Raw genomic sequence first — 6433 nt, forward strand, 5'->3', positions numbered from 1 at the left:
AAAAGATGTCAATCAAAATGTTAATCATTTCAAATAAAACAGAATTTCACAATTATTACAGTTCTCACCTTTAAAAGTTTAGTAATTGTAGTATACATATGTGCAATACACTGACATTCTATTTTATTTTTCTTTATCTATGCAATCCTTAAAACACACAATGGTACTATGTTCATACAACCGGTTAACAAACAGAAAAAGTAAAACATAACTCACCAGACTAAGTCCCAGAAGATGTCAGTGTGCAATTTCCAGTGAGTCCCAAGGGAACACAGGCATAATAAATTTTCTGCTCTACTCCAGATACTAAACATGAAATACAAAAATAAGCTTTTAATTTGATGAGTCACACAATTTATCTAGCGATAATTCGTCTGTATTCTACTGCATAAACTATAGACTAAAGAGATGATTAAAATTCAGAGTTTAAATGTGTTCCATAGTTTCAGAGTATCCTATGGAAAAAATAACGCTGATGATGAGTCAAAAGAATAGGTCTTAAACTTGGCCTTGCCTTAGATAAATAATCTTAAAAAGAGGATTATTACAACCTCCTCCCTCATATATTTGTTGTGTGGATCAAATGAGTAGAGGAAAGTTAACATGCTTGATATGCTGCAAGGTCTGCTTGATATGCTGCAAGGTTTAAAACAGATGTGTCATGTCATAATGTGTAATTAATATTTTGGTGTCTACTGATTTTGCCCATAAAACAGCAATAATAAGATCCTTCATAAAACTGCTATGAAGCAAAGATAGGAAGGCTCTTGAAAAACGTAAAAAAAGGAGGAAGGGAAGAGAATTTCAAGAGGAGGTGAAAAATCTGAAAAGCACTTTCTTCATTTAGCACACTGCTTAAGGTTTACAGTATCTCACCAGTGCCTTCCCCGCTTACCTGGGGAGTATTGTGTAAGAATCTATCTTTATCTTCCACCTCCCCAGTTAATTGAGTTAATTTCTTGAGACCAACAAAACTCCCCAATGTCCTTTTCCACCTGTAAATGACTTCTTTTAGTTGCTGAGTTTCTGCTGCTGTTCTGTTCAACTTTGTGAGAAGGGGCTTGTGTTAGACAGGGTTCTCTAGAGAAAAACGATCTCAGGGCTCAAAGGAGCCGAGTTGACTAATTTACACAGACGGGCGCAGAGTCTGAGAAAAATGGCAACGCTCTAACATGTCTCGAACCCAATACAAACAGCAGGGAAAAGGAAAAGAATTTGTCACTGGATTTACTTCCCTTGCCAGCATGGAAAACGTTTCTCCAAAGGAAATGGATAATTACACTTGTTACTTGTTTCTTCAGCAACGTGAGCAACTTGCAAGGGCTAATGCAATCAGAGGGCATTCAACCAACGTGAGCAACTTGTGAGCAACTAATGCATTCAACGTGAGCAACTTGCAAGGGCTAATGCATTCAGAGGGCATTCAACGTGAGCAACTTGCAGGGGCTAATGCCATTCTGAGAAACTAGCACACAACCAACCCTTGGGACTACTTCAGAGTTATTCGTATAACAAGATGTGCTCATTTCTTTTGCCGCAAACTATTTTCAAATTGGGAAATCAAGAAACTTAAATTTTAATTAAGATGTGATTCATTTTCCACCCATGAAGCCATTTTAAAATAAATAGTAATAATTTTTATTTAACATAACTACTCCACAGTGTGACTAGAGTAGGTGATTAAAGGAAACTACTATTTTTGAGCACCTACTATATGACGAGAGTTGTATGAATTAATATAATTTAATCCTAACCACTCCATGAAGAAAATATACCTCTAGTTTAAGGTATCTGACCAAATAATCTGACCTCCCATCCATCCATCTCCAAAGCCCATTTACTTTGCTTTATATATTATGTGGGCTCTCAGTAATAAACCCGTGGTAGATCTTTAAAAAAAAAAAATAATGTTCCCCCCAAATATATACCAATCCACTTCTGCAAACGAAATCCTATTTTGATTGTGTAGGAGGTACTATCTTTAAAACTCTTATTACCTCAATTTATGAAATGTATGATTGAGTTTTAACTACTACCTCTAAGCTTATTTCCTACCTGGGAAAATGTCAGAATCCTATGACTCAAAGAGAAACTTTTATACAAAACCTTTCTAAATCATGGTCTCTTCTTCTCAAAGCTTATACTATTACAAAAAAGCAAATTCTGCCATCCAGTCAATTTTGACCCACAGTGACCCTCTGAGACAGAGTAGAACTGTCCCTTTGGATAGGCTGTAACTCTTTACTGGAGCTTAAGTCTCATCTGTGTCCCATGAGCTGATGGGTTTGAACTGCTGGCCTTGCAGTTTGCACTATGTGGTCAGGGCTCCTTTTATATGAGAGTACTTTTTAAAATATAAGTTATTAAAAAGGAAAAAGACAGATCTCACTGCCAGAGTCTGTTTTGATACCTGCCTACTCCATATGACAAGGGAGAATTGCCCCTATGGGTTTCTGAAACTCTAACTCTTTACAGGAGTAGGAAACCCTGTGAGTCTGCCAAGAGCACCTGGTGGTTTCAAACTGTTGACCTTGTGGATGGCAGCCCAAAGCATAATCACTACACCACCAGGGTTCCAACGATAAAATATAAGGCAATATGAAGTATAGCAACTAATATTTGATTATATGAATGCCAAATACAGTTATCTATTTCCACTTAATGTTTCATAGCTATAGCATAAAGTGAGATATACTGTATATACTCGTGTATAAGCCAAGTTTTTCAGCACATTTTTTCTGCATTTTGTGGTAAAATTAAGTGTCTCAGCTGATATTTGGGTCGGCTTATACGCGAGTGTATACGGTAATTCATTTGTACTTTTAAAATTTTCAGTGGAACATAGAGAAGTTAGAAAACTAGGAAAACCTGAGTTGTTTTCCATTCTAAATAAGTTAAACTCTTCAAAGAGTCTAAAATCTCATTCAAATTTCCACATAATTTGCATCATATTATTTGGCTACAAATTTTTATTTTCGAGCTTTTAAATGCACTGGGGAAGTATTTATGCTTTAAACATTTTCCACACCCAAAGTGTGAATCTGCTCTTACATTTCTATCTAGATTTGCAAGTGAGGGTGCTTTACCCAAGTCTTATACTGGAGCTAATGTAGAAGTCTAGGAAATGGCTGGTAATTTCATAGTAAACAAAGTGTAGTAACTGATTATCCCTATTACGTCAGTGCCAAGTTAAAAATAGAACACAGAGTCCAAGAAGAAAGACTCACGAGGAGAAACAAGGTGCAGTAGCTCCATCCCATTATGTCATTTTTTAATACATTTCTGACTCTCCTGACTGTTTACGCATAAGTGAGTGCTACCAGGGCATGGCTGCCAAGAAGAGGTAAATGAAAAAAGAAAAACGAGGCCAGAAATTATACTTTCTTTGCCTATATAGCAATCAACTACAAAATTATAATAAAAGTCTTAGTCTCTGATTCCCCATTTGTAACAATGAAAAGACAACAACATAAAAGTCCCCAAAATACCCTGCAACTAATAGTGCACACTTTTAGAATACTTTAAAAATCTATGATCTTAAATACAATGGATCTGGTCAATGCTTTGAACATGAAGGCATGAATAGATAACACAAAAATGGATCTTTTCTCAAGAATAGTCATCAAGGAAGAGAACCGCATGAAATTCTTACAGGATGGAAGGCATTCTACATAAAAATAAAATAAATCACTGTCACAAAAATATGATAAAAAAATAAATCAGTCAATTCTGACTGAGATTAGACATAAAAACAGGAAAGATTATAGGATACACTGTTTCCAGCTATACACAGTGGTGTATTTCACTCAAACAGTGGTGTCACTCAAACAGAAAGCCCTATGACATTATCCTGTAAGCAATAAAGTAGGAAAAACTAAATCTGGCCAAGAGCTGCCAAGCAGGCCTTGGGGAAAGAAAGCTGTGAGTGACTAAGCAAAAGACACCCATTATTCAACTACAAATAAAGCTTCTAAAATTAGGAGAGTTTACAAAGGTTAACTAGCAAGTGTGTCAAATTTCTCAGGTAAGGTGATAGATCTCATCACAAGTGAATAAAAAATGCCCTTCAAAAGTAGGCTAACCGTAAGTCTCAGGTCATAACTAATTATTTACAGCATCCCCATTAACTCTCAAAATGTCCCCAAATTGACAATAATATTGTTATCCTACTGAAAAGTAATATGTAACAATGAAAAGTTACTAAATTAAGGGGTGGAGGAGCCTGCTTGCATAGTGGCTTCCCAAACTGGAGTATTCATGTGCATCTACTCAGTCATCCAAGGACACTTTCACTCATTCAGTCACTCAATATTTCTTGAGTCCTTTTATCTCCCAAAGAGACTGCTAACCTCAAGGGTGCCGGTTCTTAGGAGAAAGGTAAGGCCATCTGCTCCCCTACGATTTACAACATCAAAAACCCTCTATTAAGTCACCATGAGTCTGAACTGATCTATTGGGTGACACTTTCGGGTAAGTGTTGGACTGCTAACCTTAAGGTTGGTGGTACAAACCCCCCTGTGAGATGAATGAGGCTTTCTGCTCCCTTAAGGTTTACAGCCTCAGAAACCCTAAACAGGTTTGCGATGAGTCCAAATCAACTGGATGGCAGTGGGTTTACACTATATAAGCACTGGGGTAAATGCGAAGAGTAAATGCTGAGACAAGGTCAGAATGGAAGGTAGGCAGATAAGGACATTAATAAATCTTAACACACAGAATGGAAAGGTAAGTCCAAAAGGCACTGAGAACCCAGAGAAGGGAATGACTGTTCCAAAAGTACATAAAGCTCCATATTGTTTATGGATACACATACATGTTCAGGTTCAATGCAGAAATTCCTACGTTAAAAAAAACCATATATCTCAAACTTCAGGACAGATCCACTGACTAGCAATTAGCATAAATCTAGCAAAATCTATCACAAATCAGAAGGTAGATTAGTAAATGTGTAAATCAATATGAAGGGAAGCATACATTTCTTCCAAATTGTATTAAGTAGATCCCAGTCATCCATAATTATTTAATTATAAAAAGATAAATTTTAAGCAAAAATAGAGTAAAATTCATGAGTTGTACGAATCAGGAGTTTGGTTTGTTTTTTTAGAAAGAGTCCTGGTGGCATAGAGGGTTATGTATTGAACTAAAACCACCAAGCTCGGTGGTTAAAACCCACCAACCACTTCCATAAAGATTCACAGCCTTGGAAACCCTAAACAGGGTGGGTCGCTGTGAGTCAGAATCAATTCAATGGCCATGGGTTTGTTTTGTTCTTAGTCTAGTTTCAAAATAAGAAGGGGGAGAGGGCGGTGGACTAAAGAGGAAATCTGTAGTGGTTAACTGAAGAGAAATCAATAATGAGAAAAACACTTAAGGATAAAAACTGCACTTTTTAAAAAATGACACTCAAGACTAGTGAGAACACTATGCAGCCACAAATTTCAAAGATCATTCTAAAAATGAGACATGGGGAAAGGCCCAATACATCTCTGAAGTACCAGAACATTGAACAGAATAAAAACATTTAACTGCCTAAGTACAGTACATAGAAAACAAAGCACTAAAAGCTGTAACGCATGCTTATTTTCAAGGTTACTTACAAATAACCTTATTTAACCATTTGCAAGACATAAAAATAAAATTAGTAACAGTTTTTAAGAAAAGCTGTTGGGGTGTGACTTTTCTGAAACCATTCTTGACCTTTAGGAACAAACCACCAACCTGATAAGATAACCCATATTAGGTGCAGTAAGATTTAAAAAAAAAGTTTCTCTTTTTATTAACAATTCTTGTAATATGTAGCAACTTCCTGGAAGTACAGTATACATTTTCTCCCCATAACTGCTGGTGAAAATTAAAACTATAAGCTATATATTATCATTATGTGAAATTACCCTTCTACTTTTTTGAGGGAAAAAAAAAAAGAAAGTTTGTTTCACTGAATATGACCAACAGTCCTGGGATTGCAGGTGGACAAACAGTCTTTACAAGAAATTCCCCTGTAAGTAAGCAAAACACATTGGCCAACTTTGAAAAAGGAACACGTAAAATCAACTGCTCATTTGGATTGGCTGACAGCAAAGCCCGAGTTCCCTCTGGAGCTAAATGCCTAATTTTTTTTCCTCTCCTAGGGGTTATAAATCAGCATGAAAATTTCAAATCCTAGAAAAGTTTTGTTATTCCCAATACACTTAATAATTTTATGTCTCAATGTGAACAATGGCTCTCCGAAATATAAATCCTCTAAGAAAAAAAATTCACTTAAAGCCAGTAAATACCTTGTAACCTATCCTCAAACATTTATCACTAAACACTATCATCTGAAAGTAAATACATTATAATGTTGGAGATATCACACACTACAACCTAATACTAACACGGGTCCCTGTGTTAATTCATTAAATTATTTCATCCTGTTCGTTTTCAAGTTTTTAAT

At 36.0% G+C, this 6433-nt stretch overlaps 1 protein-coding gene across 2 annotated transcripts in view; it reads right to left on the reverse strand.

Moving 5' to 3' along the window:
• Nucleotides 1-6433, reverse strand: part of MACIR (macrophage immunometabolism regulator) — a 28438-nt gene that overhangs the window by 21149 nt on the left and 856 nt on the right. For both annotated transcript variants that reach the window (XM_045285379.1, XM_045285377.1), the window contains exon 2: nucleotides 217-306. The gene's annotated coding sequence lies outside the window, so the exon portion shown is untranslated. The remainder of the gene's footprint in view (nucleotides 1-216; nucleotides 307-6433) is intronic.

Source organism: Echinops telfairi, unplaced genomic scaffold (genome assembly GCF_000313985.2).
Source record: "Echinops telfairi isolate 266 unplaced genomic scaffold, ASM31398v2 ScPeMD7_7469;HRSCAF=8507_1, whole genome shotgun sequence".
NCBI lineage: Eukaryota > Metazoa > Chordata > Mammalia > Afrosoricida > Tenrecidae > Echinops > Echinops telfairi.